At 38.6% G+C, this 18,059-nt stretch overlaps 1 protein-coding gene and 1 non-coding gene across 2 annotated transcripts in view; both read right to left on the bottom strand.

Moving 5' to 3' along the window:
• Nucleotides 1-18,059, bottom strand: part of LOC148544849 (uncharacterized) — a 90,591-nt gene that overhangs the window by 26,750 nt on the left and 45,782 nt on the right. The window lies entirely within an intron of this gene.
• LOC148544850 (small nucleolar RNA R71) lies at nt 12,244-12,351 on the bottom strand. The gene has a single exon (XR_015902132.1). It is a non-coding gene; the product is annotated as a small nucleolar RNA R71 (small nucleolar RNA).

Genomic DNA, 18,059 nt, shown 5'->3' with positions numbered 1-18,059 from the left:
CAGCTACTTTATGAGTCTTGGCCGTGACCCTAAGCATTTTGTTTTCCAGTATTACCACCGGATACATAAATGCCATAGACACATAACTGGGTGAACCTTTTCAGATTGTGACTCAGCTTTGCTAGAGTCCCCAGTTAGAGGTGCCCAGAGGTCTTAAGCACATTCTTTTTGCTTTGGACCACGACTTTAACCGCTCAGTCTCAAGGTTCTCACTTGACACCTTCACGCCACAAGCACATGGTTAGGGACAGCTTGATTTAGCCACTTAGGCCAGGATTTTATTCCTTTGGGCCCTCCTATCCATTAATGCTCAAAGTCTTGGATCCTTTTTACCCTTGCCTTTGGGTTTAAAGAGCTATTGGCTTTTTCTGCTTGCTTTTTCTTTTTCTTTCTTCTTTTTTTTTTCGCCTTTTTTTTCATATTTTTTTCGCAAGCTTTTGCTTTTCACTGCTTTTTCTTGCTTCAAGAATCAATTTTATGATTTTTCAGATTATCAATAACATTTCTCTTTTTTTCATTATTCTTTCAAGAGCCAACAATTTTAACATTCATAATCAACAAATTCAAATGTATGCACTGTTCAAGCATTCATTCAGAAAACAAAAAGTATTGCCACCACATCAAAATAATTAAGCTAATTTCAAGATAGAATTCAAAATCATGTACTTCTTGTTCTTTTGCAATTAAAAAAAATTTTCATTTAAGAAAGGTGAAGGATTCATAGGATATTCATAGCTTTAAGACATAGACACTAGACACTAATGATCATGTAATAAAGACACAAACATAGACAAAACATAAAGTATAAAATTCGAAAAACAGAAAAATAAGAACAAGGAAATTAAAGACCGGGTCCACCTTAGTGATGGCGGCTAGTTCTTCCTCTTGAGCTCCTATATGTCTCTTCCTTGCCTTTGTTGCTCCTCCCTCATGGCTCTCTGGTCCTCTCTGATTTCATTGAGGATAATGGAGTGCACATGGTGCTCCATTCTTAGTTGCCCCATGTTGGAACTCAATTCACCTAAGGAGGTGTTGATTTGTTCCCAATAGTTTTGTGGAGGAAAGTACATCCTTTGAGGCATCTCAGGGATTTCTTGATGAGGAATTTCCTCATGCTCTTGTTGAGGTCCATGAGTGGGCTCTCTTGTTTGCTCCATCCTCTTATTAGTGATGGGCTTGTGTCCTTCAATGAGGATGTCTTCCTCTATGACAACTCCAGCTGAATCGCATAGGTTACAGATGAGATGATGGAAGTCTAACCTTGCCAAAGTAGAGGGCTTGTCTGCCACCTTGTAGAGTTCTAGAGGTATGATCTCATGAACTTCTACTTCCTCTCTATTCATGATACTATGGATCATGATGGCCCGGTCTATTGTAACTTCAGACCGGTTACTAGTAGGAATGATAGAGTGTTGGATGAACTCCAACTATCCCCTAGCCACGGATTTGAGGTCAAGCCTTCTTAGTTGAACCGGCTTGCCTCTTGAGTCTCTCTTCCATTGAGCTCCTTCCACACAAATGTCCCTAAGGACTTGGTCCAACCTTTGATCAATGTTGACCCTTCTAGTGAAAGGATGAGGATCTCCTCTCATCATTGGCAAGTTAAATGCCAACCTCACATTTTCCGGACTGAAATCCAAGTAATTCCTCCGAACCATTATGAGCCAATTCTTTGGGTTTGGGTTCATACTTTGATCATGGTTCTTAGTGATCCATGCATTGGCATAGAACTCTTGAACCATTAAGATTCTAACTTGTTGGATGGGGTTGGTGAGAGCTTCCCAACATCTTCTTCGAATCTCATGTCAGATTTCCGGATATTCACCCATTTTTAGCATAAAGGGGACTTCGGAAATCACTTTTTTCTTGGCCACAATTTCATAGAAGTGGTCTTGATGGACCTTTGAGATGAATCTCTCCATCTCCCATGACTCGGAGGTGGAAGAAATTACCTTCTCTTTCCTCTTTCTAGAGGTTTCTCCGGCCTTAGGTGCCATTTGATGGTTATGGAAAACTAGAAAAGCAAAGCTTTTTCCATACCAAACTTAAAAGGTTTGCTCGTCCTCGAGCAAAAGAAAAAAGAAAGGAGTAGAAGAAGAAGAAAAAATGGAGGAGATGAAGGGTAGTAGTGGTTTCGGCCAAGGGGGGTAGTAGTGTGTATGATGTATGAAATTGAAGGTAGTGAGTGATGTGTATTTTTGGAAAACGAATTCCAAGCACACAAATCTAACCGGTAAGTATACCGGGTCGCATCAAGTAATAATAACTCACATGAGTGAGGTCGATCCCACAGGGATTGAAGGATTGAGCAATTTTAGTTTAGTGGTTGATTTAGTCAAGCGAATCAAGTATTGGTTTGAATGGTTTGTAATTGACAGAAGCTAAATTGCATGAAATGTAATTGGAGAGGGAAGAATTGCAGTAAATTAAAGAGAACAGAAAGTAAAAGTGCTGAATCTTAAAGAACAAGTAAATTAAATTGCAGAAGTTTAGATTGCAAGAAATGTAAATGACAGAATCTTAAAGTGCAAGGAATATAAATTGCTTGAATTGTAAAAGGGTTCAGGGAGCTGGGATTGCAGAAATTAAACAAGCAGAAATAAAATGACAATTAACAGAGAAGGAGAAAATGAATCTAAATGCAGTAGATCTAAACAAGAGAAGAACAATTGCTTGAAAATATAAACAGAAAGTAAAATGTAATTCACTTGCAATAACTAAAATAAAGTTGAAGATCTCAGGGGTGGAGGAGACTAGAAAATAAGTCTAGATCTCAAATCCTTCCTTAATCTAATAAGAACAATTGCATAAGAAAATGGAGTAGTAAAATGCAGAAGAAATGGGAGATGAAAGCAGTAAACAGAATTTGGAATGTAAATCACAGTTCTTAGAATTATGCAGAAAGATAAACAAAGAGATCTCAATGTGAGATTGAAACAGAATTTCTTCAATTCTCCACCCAAGATCCAAGACAAGAAGTAAAGAGTGCTTAAGCAAGAACAAGGAAGAAGAGAGATCAATTCTCCTTCCAAATTCTCCAAGATCCAAATTCAAAATAAAAACTCTAAAAATTACAAAATGAAAATTCTCAAAGAAACAAAAGGTCCTCACTAAATCAAACTAGCTTCTATTTATACATTTTCTATTTTTGGATTTTAGAATTTGGAGTGGGCCTTTTAATTTGGTGAAGAATTGAATTTTAATTGAATTTTGGTCCAATTTTAGCCCAAGAGTGTTTGCTCCCAGTGGAGTGCTCTGCTCTTGAGGGGAGCGGAGCATCAAGGCTTGTCTTTGGCCTCTTTGTTGCGTGCCAAGTTGGGTGCCTCAGGATAGCGCTCTACTCTTGTGGGGAGCAGAGCATTGCCTTGTCTTGGAGCTTGTCTTGTGCGCACAAGCTCCATGGGCCGTGTCAAGTTGCGCCTCATGCACCAAGGAATAATGGAAGTAGCACTCTGCTCTTGTGGGGAGCGGAGCATTGGCACTTCAAGGGAAGGTCCTTGGTTCGATTCTTGCTGGAGGCATGCGCTGGCCAATTTCCTTTGTGCACAAAGTGGCGCCTTGCTCCTTGCTTCCTTAAGGTGCTTCGTTCGATCCTTGGGGGTAGCATTTTAGCCATTTTTGGCTTATTTCCTTTGTGAGTAGCGCTCCCCCACTCCCCCTTGCTCATGAGTTCGAACCTTGTAGCTTTCACTAGCAAACTTCTTCCTTGAATTTATTTTTGAGTGAAGCCCAATAATGCTCTTGACAAGAGCGGAGCATCATTCTTTTCCTCTTTCTCTCTTGGTTCAAAATTGTGCTCCGCTCTCAAGGGGAGCATAGCATCCAAGTCTTGCTTCCTTGGTTCATTGTTGTGCTCCCTTAGAGAGTGCTCCGCTCTTGGATAGAGCGCTGTGCTTCCTCCTTCCATGTGCCATGCTTCCTTGTTTCTTTTGCTACACTTTTCTCTTCCTTGGGCCACGCTTCTTAGGCTACGCTTTCATGTTTTCTTCTTTTCTTCACCTGTAAATAATCAAAACAACCAATCAAAGTATCACCAAATTCATAAGGTTTATAATTCATTTAAATATCAATTAAATTTAGCTTAAACCTCATGATTTAGTATCAATTAAATGGTGGTTGATTGATTCAAGGAAACCATGCAATTCCATTCCAAATTACTTACTTACAATGCAAGAAAATGCATAAAACCTAATAAAAACAAAGAAAAAGACTAGTAAAACTAGGCTAAGATGACTTGTCATCACAATACCAAACTTAAAACTTGTTTGTCCCCAAGCAAGCATTAAACATAAGAGAAGATAGAATGAAATAGAGAAGTATGCATGTCCTTATTAAGCAGATAGTTAAACTTGGTTCATGGGGTTTTATGCAGATCAATAGTAGTTCATTTATTACTTGCTGTTAAATAAACAATGTTTCCTCAAGGGTTCACTAAGGTTGCTGCTATAATGCCTTGCTTTCTGCTTACTTCCCTTGTTAACTTTTTCCTTCTTTCTTTTGCTTATAGAGCTTAATACTTATTGAAGGCTTGGTTGCAAATGTTGCAGCAGCCTTTGGCTTAATTATACTCAACATTTCTTTACCACAGACACATGGCTCACCTTTTTCTTCCTAGGATCATTTATGCCTAGCATCTCTTTGGATAGCTAAGTGTTTTGTAGCTAGGTTGCTCTTTATTGTGGACTTTCAGTTGGTAATCCCAAATCAGTTGATCTAAGTGGCCAAGTTTTGAAATACTCCTTAGAACTTACTTGTCCAAGCATATCCTAGTATAAAAACACCACAGGCATGTGTCCTAGGGTCTAAGCTATTTGGTGTCTAGCCTTATTGTTTGTTTCTTTGCCACTTTTTGGCTTTTCTATTTCTTTTTCTTTCTGTTTTGATTCATTTTCAAGGGATTTTTATTAATTGAAGGATCATAGCAGCAACTAGCTTAAGCTTCAAGTAACATGTCATTGTGCAGCAATTATTTTGTGAGCTAACAATTGAATCAAACACATACCACCACTAACTTTTCATTCTAACTTTTGCAACATTGAACAATTACTTTTCTAAATTAAACATCTCTCTTTTATTCAAATAGCAAGGGAACAAAGCAAAATACTCAAGCTAATGAAGGATGACAATTATTATGTAGATAACTTTTAAGCTAAAAATTATGCAGATAGCTTTCTTTAGCATGTACTTTTACTTGCAACTAAATGAACATTCTAGCAAGGCATGAAGGAATCCCTGAATTAAAACATTTCATAACTACAAGGATTAAGTATAAATACAACCTGTTGGGTGGTTGCAGCTTTTCATTCTTCCTTCTGTTATGCTCCTTCTGAGTCATAGTGCAAATGTTCTTTAATTTGTTGGCTGTTTTCATGCATACTCCTCAAACGTTGCTTGATTTTCAAGCCCTTTAGGTATCCGGTTAATCTGCAAAGCTTGTTTGTGGGCTTTTGAACTTTACTTTGGTGTGTGAACACCAAACTTAGTTCCTTGCCAATGTTTCTTATGAAACAAATTAACTATATGTGAAATCCTTTTTCCTTGCTAAAGGTAATAAAACTAAAAACTATGAAACAGCAAATAGTTAACTAGTTTATCTAAATGTTTGAAGCTAGCATTATGCAGAAAGTGAGAATGCGTTTTATGATGAGACTTTAGTGGAACACCAAACTTAGAATCCTTCATTCTCCCTTATATTATTTTGGTGTGCAACACCAAACTTAGCTTCTTGCAATATAGATAAAGCTAATTAACCTTTTTATTAAAATAGTTATGAGAAGAAAACTACCTCAGGTTGGGTTGCCTCCCAACAAGCGCTTCTTTATTACCATTAGCTTGACATCCTTCAGTCTTGCTTAGCTTAGGTTCTGAACCTCTTTTTCCTTGTCCCATTGCCCTCCTAAGTAAGGCTTTGCTCTGTGCCCATTTGCTGTGAAATGACTCTGTGTAGCTTCATCTAGCAACTCAAGATTTCCATAAGGAAAAACCTTTGTCACTAAATATGGGCCAGTCCATTTGGACTTGAGCTTGCCAGGGAGTACTTGCTATCCTGGTTTGAATTCTTTCTTTAAAATCTTCCTGTCATGCCATCTCTTGGCTATTTCCTTGTATACCTTAGCATTTTCATAGGCTTTTAGCCTAAATTTATCCAACTCATTTAGTTGTAGTAACCTTTTCTCCCCTGCTGCCTGAGAATCAAGGTTGAGGAGTTTAGTAGCCCAAAAAGCTCTGTGTTCAAGCTCTACAGGGAGGTGGCAGGATTTTCCATACAATAGCTGAAAAGGGGACTTTCCAATGGGAGTTTTGAAAGCTATTCTGTATGCCCAGAGTGCATCTTCTAGCTTCCTAGCCCAATCTTTTCTTGTGCTTCCCACTATTTTCTCTAAGATCTTCTTCAACTCCCTATTTGCTAATTCAGCCTGGCCATTAGTCTGAGGGTGGTATGGTGTTGTACTTTATGGATTACTCCATATTTGTGGAGGAGTTTCTCTATCTGTTTGTTGCAGAAATGACCACCACCATCGCTAACAAGACCCTTGGGCACTCCATATCTAGTGAAAATGTGCTTCTTAAGGAATTGAAGGACAATCTGTGCATCACAGGTGGTTGTGGCTATGGCTTCCACCCACTTTGAGACGTACTCCACTGCCACCAAGATGTATCTGAAAGAGTAGAACGGGGGAAAGGGTCCCATGAAATCAATGCCCCATAGGTCAAATAGCTCCACTTCCAGGATGAAATTTTGAGGCATCTCATTCCTTTTTGTCAATCCTCCAGCTCTTTGGCATTCATTGCATTGGTGAACAAATTCTCTGTGTCCTCATCTTCAAAAATCACTCCAGCTTTGTTACATAGCCTTAGAATGGTGCTTGGATGACCGAGCCTAGTTGATTTGTTTGTGCTCTCAGCTATCTCTTGAATACTGTCCGCTATGAGTTGTGCAAGGTTGATTTCTCCCCCATGTAAGATACAGTATGTCAAGAGTGCTCGCTTGATTGTGACCCCTGAGGTGTTTCCAGTAGGGAGTATAGATCTCCTTACTATCTCATACCACCCCTTGGCCTCAAGAATGAGATTTATTCTTTTCAATTGGCTTGGGATTCCTTTTGAATCTCTTTCCCAATCTGTGTCTTCCAAGCATATCCCCTGTAAGATCTCATCAGGGTCATTCTCTCCCTGTAGTCTGGCCTCATAGCTGGGCTCTTCATAAGTTATGGTTCTCAACTTCAGCGCTCTTGTAATGGCTGCTGGACTAAAATCCACTTCAACTCTTCTAACATAACTTTTGTAAGGGATGCTGTCTTCACTCTCTTTCACAGTATTTGCATAAAATTCCCTGATCATGACTGCACTAATCTTGGTGAGAGGATCGCATAGAAGATCCCACCTTCTTTCCATAGTGATTTACCTCATGATGGGGTATTCCCCGTCTCTCAGCTCAAAACCCCTCTCATGAATGATGTGCTTTGTTTTCATGAATCTATGATATTTTCTTTCATGAAACTGAGATCTAAACTTCCTTATATCATAGGATGGGGGTTCGGTTACCATTGGTTCCTTCCCTTGTCTTCTCTTTGAACTTGATGAAGCTATGAATTCAATTAGAGGGAGGAGGCAAGGGTGAATTTGTGGTTGGTTGAGGTACGATTTTATAGTGTAAAGAGAATGAAGAAAGAAATGTTGCTGTTGAGAGGAGGGTGGGACATGTTTAGGATTGCACAAGGTGGAACAAGGACTTATGATTTTAAGGATGACTTGTAGGAATATGTGATGCAAGAAATGTCTCAACCTATTTATAGGCAAGGTTTTAAAGCTTTGGATGAAGACCATACTTGAAGTGGGATTCGGTCATGACTTATGAAGGGTGGAGATTGAGTTGAACAATATAGTAACTTCATGAGATGAACGGCTTGCATGTTCTCTTGAGGATTGACAAGGATTCTCCTCTCATTGGTTGCATGAGGTTCGTCCTCCAAGGTGACTAGCATGCAGATTTTTTCTTTCCAAGGTAGGCACACCTCTCTAGGCACATGTGATCCTTCTCTCTTGGCTTGTCATAGCCGTATCTTCAGCTTGTCTTTACCTCAACCTTCTTTTTCCTAATTAAATCAAAATGGTAAGTTTTAAGACACAATTGTAGCACAGTGATGAAGTGGTGAATGCTTAGATTATTTATTATGTTTCTTAGTCATAAAAGATTAATTGTGTCCCTTACTTAGTGAACCAAGATTTGGTGAATGATGAGCGGATAATTTATACGCTTTTTGGCATTGTTTTTAGTATGTTTTTAGTAGGATCTAGTTACTTTTAGGGATGTTTTCATTAGTTTTTATGTTAAATTCACATTTCTAGACTTTACTATGAGTTTGTGTGTTTTTCTGTAATTTCAGGTATTTTCTGACTGAAATTGAAGGACTTGAGCAAAAATCAGATTCAGAGGTTGAAGAAGGACTGCTGATGCTGTTGGATACTGACCTCCCTGCACTCAAAGTGGATTTTCTGGAGTTACAGAACTCGAAATGGCGCGCTTCCAATTGCGTTGGAAAGTAGACATCCAGGGCTTTCCAGAAATATATAATAGTCCATACTTTGGCCAAAAATAGACGACGTAAACTGGCGTTCAACGCCAGCTCTCTGCCCAATTCTGGCGTTCAGCGCCAGAAAGGGATCAAAAACCAGAGTTGAACGCCAGAAATGGATCAAAACCTGGCGTTCAACTCCACAAATGGCCTCTGCACGTGGAAATTTAAAGCTCAGCCCAAGCACACACCTAGTGGGCCCCAGAAGTGGATTTATGCATCAATTACTTACTTCTGTAAACCCTAGTAGCTAGTTTATTATAAATAGGACCTTTTACTATTGTATTAGACATCCTGGATTGTATTTTGATCCTGTGATCTCGTTTTGGGGGCTGGCCATTCGGCCATGCCTGGACCTCTCACTTATGTATTTTCAACGGTAGAGTTTCTACACTCCATAGATTAAGGTGTGGAGCTCTGCTATTCCTCAAAGATTAATGCAAAGTACTACTGTTTTCTATTCAATTCATCTTATTTCGCTTCTAAGATATTCATTCGCACTTCAACCTGAATGTGATGAACGTGACAATCATCATCATTCCCTATGAACGCGTGCCTGACAACCACTTCCGTTCTACATTAGATTGAATGAGTATCTCTTAGATCTCTTAATCGGAATCTTCGTGGTGTAAGCTAGAATGATGGCAGCATTCAAGAGAATCCAGAAAGTCTAAACCTTGTCTGTGGTATTCCGAGTAGGATTCAATGATTGAATGGCTGTGACGAGCTTCAAACTCGCGATTGCTGGGCGTAGTGACAGACGCAAAAGGATAGTAAATCCTATTCCAGCATGATCGAGAACCGACAGATGAATAGCCGTGCCGTGACAGGGTGCGTTGACCATTTTCACTGAGAGGATAAGATGAAGCCATTGACAAGGGTGATGCCTCTAGACGATTAGCCGTGCCGTGACAGGGCATTTGGATCATTTTCCCGAGAGAAGACCGAAAGTAGCCATTGACAATGGTGATGTATCACATAAAGCCAGCCATGGAAAGGAGTAAGACTGATTGGATAAAGATAGCAGGAAAGCAGAGGTTCAGAGGAATGAAAGCATCTCTATTCGCTTATCTAAAATTCTCACCAATGATTTACATAAGTACCTCTATCCCTGTTCTATTATTTATTTTCGAAAACCCATTACTGCTTTATATCCGCCTGACTGAGATTTACAAGGTGACCATAGCTTGCTTCATACCAACAATCTCCGTGGGATTCGACCCTTACTCACGTAAGGTATTACTTGGACGACCCAGTGCACTTGCTGGTTACTTGTGCGAAGTTGTGAACCATGGTATTGGCATCATGTTTTTGGCGCCATTACTAGAGAAAGAAAGAGCGATGAATTTTACATAATCAAAGTGTAATCACAATTTCCACGCACCAAGTTTTTGGCGCCGTTGCCGGGGATTGTTCGAGTTTGGACAACTGACGGTTCATCTTGTTGCTCAGATTAGGTAATTTTCTTTTTGTTTTCTCTTAAAAAAAATTTTTCAAAACTCTTTCAAAATTTTCTCCTTTTTTTCGAAAAAAAATTTTTTTTTTAAAAAAAAAGTTTTCAAAAATTTTATAATTTTATTCAAAATTTTTAAGAATGAATTCTAGTGTTTCATGAAGCATGTGAAGCCTGGTTGGCTGTAAAGCGATGTCTAAATTCATTTGGACTGAGGCTTCCAATTTGTTATCAAGAGCAAGCTAGTTGGTGCTAATCCACCTACTACTGTTCATGATCTACCTGTTACATGCTAAAGCTTGGCTGGCTATTAAGCCATGCCTGACCCTTTGATTGGAGCTTTAGACTAAAGAGTATAAGATTCCTGGAATTCATATTAAAAATTTTTGGAATCCTTATTTGTCTTTTTCAAAATGATTTTCGAAAAAATTAAAAGAAAATACAAAAAAATCATAAAATCATAAAAATCAAAAAAATATTTTTAGTGTTTCTTGTTTGAGTCATGTGTCATGTTATAAGTTTGGTGTCAATTGCATACTCATCTTGCATTTTTCGAAAATTTTCATGCATTCATAGTGTTCTTCATGATCTTCAAGTTGTTCTTGGTAAGTCTTCTTGTTTGATCTTTGCATTTGCATGTTTTGTGTCTTTTCTTGTTTTTCATATGCATTCCTGAATTCTTTATGTCTAAGCATTAAAGAATTCTAAGTTTGGTGTCTTGCATGTTTTCTTTGCATTAAAAATTTTTCAAAAATGTGTTCTTGATGTTCATCATGATCTTCATAGTGTTCTTGGTGTTCATCTTGACATTCATAGCATTCTTGCATGCATTCATTGTTTTGATCCATAAATTTCATGCATTGCATAATTTTCATGTTTTCCTCTCTCATCATAAAAATTCAAAAATAAAAAAAAATATCTTTCCCTTTTTCTCTCATTAAATTCGAAAATTGGATTGACTTTTTCAAAAAATTTTAAAATCTAGTTGTTTCTTATGCGTCAAATCAAATTTTCAATTTGAAAATCTTATCTTTTTCAAAATCTTTTTCAAAAATCAAATCTTTTTCAAATTTCTTAGTTATTTTCGAAAATAACAATAACAATTAATGTTTTGATTCAAAAATTTCAAGTTTGTTACTTGCTTGTTAAGAAAGATTCAAACTTTGAGTTTTAGAATCATATCTTGTGATTCCTTGTGAATCAAGTCATTAATTGTGATTTTAAAAATCAAATCTTTTTCAAAAACTAATTTCTATCATATCTTTTCAAAAATATCTTCTTATCTTATCTTTTTCAAAAATTTGATTTCAAAATATCTTTTCTAACTTCCTAACTTCTTATCTTTTCAAAATTTGTTTCAACTAACTAACTAACTTTTTGTTTGTTTCTTATCTTTTTCAAAACTACCTAACTAACTCTCTCTCTCTATTTTTGAAAATATCTTCCCCTTTTTTCAAAAATTTCTTTTTAATTAACTAATTATTTTAATCTTTGATTTTAAAAAAATTTTCGAAAATTACTAACATTTTTCAAAAACCATTTCCGAAAATCACTAACTCCTTTTCAAAAATTATTTTCAAAAATTTTCTTCTCTCTCATATCCTTCTATTTGTTTATTCATCTACTAACATCTCTCCCTTACTCACAAAAAAAAAAGATCTCTATTATTATTATTCTGTGCCCTCTTCTTTGTCATACGAGCAGGAGCAAGGACAAGAATATCTAGAACCTCAAAGGACTCTGAAGAAGAAACTAAGAGAAGCTGAATTACAACAAACCAGCAAGCACCTGTCAGAAATTATCAAACAGGAAGAGGATATGGCAGCCAAAAATAATAATAATGTAAGGAAGATGCTTGGTGACTTTACTGCACCTAATTCCAATTTACATGGAAGAAGCATCTCCATTCCTGCCATTGGAGCAAACAATTTTGAGCTAAAACCTCAATTAGTTTCTCTAATGCAGCAGAACTGCAAGTTTCATGGACTTCCATCTGAAGATCCTTTTCAGTTCCTAACTAAATTCTTGCAGATCTGTGATACTGTTAAGACTAATGGAGTAGATCCTGAAGTCTACAGGCTCATACTTTTCCCTTTTGCTGTAAGAGACAGAGCTAGAGTGTGGTTGGACTCTCAACCCAGAGATAGCCTGAACTCTTGGGATAAGCTGGTCACGGCTTTCTTAGCCAAGTTCTTTCCTCCTCAAAAGCTTAGTAAACTTAGAGTGGACATTCAGACCTTCAGACAGAAAGAAGGTGAATCCCTCTATGAAGCTTGGGAGAGATACAAAGGTCTGACCAAAAAGTATCCTACTGACATGCTTTCAGAATGGACCATCCTGGATATCTTCTATGATGGTTTGTCTGAATTGGCAAATATGTCGTTGGATACTTCTGCAGGTGGATCCATTCACCTAAAGAAAACACCTGCAGAAGCTCAAGAACTCATTGACATGGTTGCTAATAACCAGTTCATGTACACTTCTGAGAGGAATCCTGTGAGTAATGGGACGCCTATGAAGAAGGGAGTTCTTGAAATTGATACTCTGAATGCCATATTGGCTCAGAATAAAATATTGACTCAGTAAGTCAATATGATTTCCCAGAGTCTGAATGGAATGCAAGCTGCATCCAACAGTACTCAAGTGGCATCTTCTGAAGAAGAAGCTTACGATCCTGAGAACCCTGCAATAGCAGAGGTAAATTACATGGGTGAACCATATCGAAACACCTATAATCCATCATGGAGAAATCATCCAAATCTCTCATGGAAGGATCAAAGGCCTCAACAAGGCTTTAATAATGGTGGAAGAAACAGGTTTAGCAATAGCAAGCCTTTTCCATCATCCACTCAGCAACAGACAGAGAACTCTGAACAAAGTACCTCTAATTTAGCAAACTTAGTCTCTGATCTATCCAAGGCCACTGCAAGTTTCATGAATGAAACAAGGTCTTCCATTCGAAATTTGGAAGCACAAGTTGGCCAGCTGAGTAAAAGGATCACTGAAATCTCTCCTAGTACTCTCCCAAGCAATACAGAAGAGAATACAAAAGGAGAGTGCAAGGCCATTGACATAAGCACCATGGCCGAACCTGTAAGGGAAGGAGAGGACGTGAATCCCAAGGAGGAAGAACTCCTGGGACGTCCAGTGATCAATAAGGAGCTTCCCTCTGAGGAACAAAAGGAATCTGAGACTCATCTAGAGACCATAGAGATTCCATTAAACCTCCTTATGCCATTCATGAGCTCTGATGAGTATTCCTCTTCTGAAGAGAATGAGGAGGTTACTGAAGAGCAAACTGCCAAGTTTCTTGGTGCAATCATGAAGCTGAATGCCAAATTATTTAGTATTGAGACTTGGGAAGATGAACCTCCCTTGTTCATCAATGAACTAAGTGATCTGGATCAACTGACATTGCCTCAGAAGAGACAGGATCCTGGAAAGTTCATAATACTTTGTACCATAGGCACCATGATCTTTAAGGCTCTGTGTGACCTTGGTTCAGGAATAAACCTCATGCCCCTCTCTGTAATAGAGAAACTGGGAATCTATGGGGTGCAAGCTGCTAAAATCTCATTAGAGATGGCAGACAATTCAAGAAAACAGGCTTATGGACAAGTAGAGGACGTGTTAGTAAAGGTTGAAGGCCTTTACATCCCTGCTGATTTCATAGTCCTGGATACTGGAAAGGAAGAGGATGAATCCATCATCCTGGGAAGACCTTTTCTAGCCACAGCAAGAGCTGTGATTGATGTGGATAGAGGAGAATTGATCCTTCAATTGAATGAGGACAACCTTGTGTTTACAACTCAAGGATCTCTCTCTGCATCCATGGAGAGGAAGCAGAAGAAGCTTCTCTCAAAGCAGAGTCAAACAAAGCCCCCACAGTCAAACTTTAAGTTTGGTGTTGGGAGGCCACAACCAAACTCTAAGTTTGGTGTTGAACTCCCATATCCAAACTCTAAGTTTGGTGTTGGGGAGTTTCAACAATGCTCTGAACATCTGTGAGGCTCCATGAGAGCCCACTGTCAAGCTATTGACATTAAAGTAGCGCTTGTTGGGAGGCAACCCAATTTTTATCTAACTATATTTTTCTTAGTTATATGTCTTTATAGGTTCATGATCATGTGGAGTCACAAAATAAATATAAAAATTGAAAACGGAATCAAAAACAGCAGAAAAAAAATCACACCCTGGAGGAAGCATCTGCCTGGCGTTCAACGCCAGAACAGAGCATGGTTCTGGCGCTGAATGCCCAAAATGGGCAGCATCCTGGCACTGAACGCCCAGAACAAGCATGGTTCTGGCGTTCAACGCCAGAAATGGCAACAAATGGGTGTTGAACGCCCAAAATGGGCACCAACCTGGCGCTGAACGCCCAGAGTTGTGTGCAAGGGCATTTTACATGCCTAAATTGGTGCAGGGATGTAAATGCCTTGACACCTCAGGATCTGTGGACCCCACAGGATCATCTTAGGATCTGTGGACCCCACATGATCCCCACCTACCTCATCATCTCTCTTTCCATTCATGATCATCCCTTCTGTTTTCCATTTACCACTTACATCCATACACCCACTACCTTCAAAATTCAACATCTCTCTCCCACCCAATCCCACCCATATGGCCGAATACACACATCCATCCATCTCCTCCATATCTTCTTCTTCTTCTTCTTCTATTCTTTCTTCTTTTGCTCGAGGGCGAGCAACATTCTAAGTTTAGTGTGGTAAAAGCATAGTTTTTTGTTTTTTCCATAACCATTGATGGCACCTAAGGCCAGAGAAACCTCTAGAAAGAGGAAAGGAAAGACAAAAGCTTCCATCAAGGGTCTATAGCTCAGTGGTAGAACATTTGACAGCAAATCAAGAGATCCCTGAGATACCTCAGGGGATACATTTTCTTCCACACAATTATTAGAAGCAACTAAGGGTGGAACATCAAAAGCACTCCATGAAATAAGACAAGATCTAAAAGCAATGAAGGAGGAGCAACAAAGGCAAGGAAGAGATATAGAAGAGCTCAAGGACATCATTTGTTCCTCAAGAAGGAAACGCCACCATCACTAAGGTGGATTCATTCCTTGTTCTTATTTCTTCTATTTTTCGTTTTCTATGTTATGTGCTTATCTATGTTTGTGTCTTCATTAAATGATCATTAGTAGTTAGTAACTTTGTCTTAAGGTTATGAATGTCCTATGAATCCATCACCTCTCTTAAATGAAAAATGTTTTAATTCAAAAGAACAAGAAGTACATGAGTTTCGAATTTATCCTTGAACTTAGTTTAATTATATTGATGTGGTGACAATGCTTCTTATTTTCTGAATGTATGCTTGAACAGTGCATATGTCTTTTGAAGTTGTTGTTTAAGAATGTTAAATATGTTGGCTCTTGAAAGAATGATGACTAGGAAACATGTTATTTGATAATCTGAAAAATCATAAAAATGATTCTTGAAGCAAGAAAAAGCAGCAAAGAACAAAGCTTGCAGAAAAAAAAATAGGCGAAAAAAAAAATAGAAAGAAAAAGCAAGCAGAAAAAGCCAAGAGCTCTTAAAACCAAGAGGCAAGAGCAAAAAGCCAATAACCCTTAAAACCAAAAGGCAAGGGCAAATAAAAAGGATCCCAAGGCTTTGAGCATCAGTGGATAGGAGGGCCTAAAGGAATAAAATCCTGGTCTAAGCAGCTAAACCAAGCTGTCCCTAACCATGTGCTTGTGGCGTGAATGTGTCAAGTGAAAACTTGAGACTGAGCGGTTAAAGTCAAGGTCCAAAGCAAAAAAAAAAAAAAAAGAGTGTGCTTAAGAACCCTGGACACCTCTAATTGGGGACTTTAGCAAAGCTGAGTCACAATCTGAAAAGGTTCACCCAATTATGTGTCTGTGGCATTTATGTATCCGGTGGTAATACTGGAAAACAAAGTGCTTAGGGCCACGGCCAAGACTCATAAAACAGCTGTGTTCAAGAATCATCATACTGAACTAGGAGAATCAATAACACTATCTAAACTCTGAGTTCTTATAGATGCCAATCATTCTGAACCTCAATGGATAAAGTGAGATGCCAAAACTATTCAAGAGGCAAAAAGCTATAAGTCCCGCTCATTTGATTGGAGCTATGTTTGATTGATAGTTTGGAATTTATAGTATATTCTCTTCTTTTTATCCTATTTGATTTTCCATTGCTTGGGGACAAGCAACAATTTAAGTTTGGTGTTGTGATGAGCGGATAATTTATACGCTTTTTGGCATTGTTTTTAGTATGTTTTTAGTAGGATCTAGTTACTTTTAGGGATGTTTTCATTAGTTTTTATGTTAAATTCACATTTCTGGACTTTACTATGAGTTTGTGTGTTTTTCTGTGATTTCAGGTATTTTCTGACTGAAATTGAAGGACTTGAGCAAAAATCAGATTCAAAGGTTGAAGAAGGACTGCTGATGCTGTTGGATTCTGACCTCCCTGCACTCAAAGTGGATTTTCTGGAGCTTCAAAACTTGAAATGGCGCGCTTCTAATTGCTTTGGAAAGTAGACATCCAGGGCTTTCCAGCAATATATAATAGTCCATACTTTGGCCAAGAATAGACGACGTAAACTGGCGTTCAACGCCAGCTCTCTGCCCAATTCTGGCGTTCAGCGCCAGAAAGGGATCAAAAACCAGAGTTGAACGCCAGAAATGGATCAAAACCTGGTGTTCAACTCCACAAATGGCCTCTGCACGTGGAAAGTTAAAGCTCAGCCCAAGCACACACCAAGTGGGCCCCGAAAGTGGATTTATGCATCAATTACTTACTTCTGTAAACCCTAGTAGCTAGTTTATTATAAATAGGACCTTTTACTATTGTATTAGACATCCTGGATTGTATTTTGATCTTGTGATCTCGTTTTGGGGGCTGGTCATTCGGCCATGCCTGGACCTCTCACTTATGTATTTTCAACGGTAGAGTTTCTACACTCCATAGATTAAGGTGTGGAGCTCTGCTGTTCCTCAAAGATTAATGCAAAGTACTACTATTTTCTATTCAATTCATCTTATTTCGCTTCTAAGATATTCATTCGCACTTCAAACTGAATGTGATGAACGTGACAATCATCATCATTCCCTATGAACGCGTGCCTGACAACCACTTCCGTTCTACATTAGATTGAATGAGTATCTCTTAGATCTCTTAATCGGAATCTTCGTGGTGTAAGCTAGAATGATGGCAGCATTCAAGAGAATCCGGAAAGTCTAAACCTTGTCTGTGGTATTCCGAGTAGGATTCAATGATTGAATGACTGTGACGAGCTTCAAACTCACGATTGCTGGGCGTAGTGACAGACGCAAAAGGATAGTAAATCCTATTCCAGCATGATCGAGAACCGACAGATGAATAGCCGTGCCGTGACAGGGTGCGTTGACCATTTTCACTGAGAGGATAAGATGAAGCCATTGACAAGGGTGATGCCTCCAGACGATTAGCCGTTCCGTGACAGGGCATTTGGATTATTTTCCCGAGAGAAGACCGAAAGTAGCCATTGACAATGGTGATGTATCACATAAAGCCAGCCATGGAAAGGAGTAAGACTGATTGGATAAAGATAGCAGGAAAGCAGAGGTTCAGAGGAATGAAAGCATCTCTATTCGCTTATCTAAAATTCTCACCAATGATTTACATAAGTACCTCTATCCCTGTTCTATTATTTATTTTCGAAAACCCATTACTGCTTTATATCCGCCTGACTGAGATTTACAAGGTGACCATAGCTTGCTTCATACCAACAATCTCCGTGGGATTCGACCCTTACTCACGTAAGGTATTACTTGGACGACCCAGTGCACTTGCTGGTTACTTGTGCGAAGTTGTGAACCATGGTATTGGCATCATGTTTTTGGCGCCATTACTAGAGAAAGAAAGAGCGATGAATTTTACATAATCAAAGTGTAATCACAATTTTCACGCACCAGTGAACACCAAACTTATCTCTTGCTAGGGATTAATGTCAAATGCAAGAAATTTATCACAATTGATGCTTTCATCATAAGTTCTAAT

This window comes from Arachis ipaensis, chromosome B9 (genome assembly GCF_059453495.1).
Source record: "Arachis ipaensis isolate K30076 ecotype BB chromosome B9, ASM5945349v1, whole genome shotgun sequence".
In the NCBI taxonomy this organism is placed as follows: Eukaryota; Viridiplantae; Streptophyta; class Magnoliopsida; order Fabales; family Fabaceae; genus Arachis; species Arachis ipaensis.
Note: the sequence above shows the minus strand (reverse complement) of the source record. Positions and strands in the feature narration are given on the sequence as shown.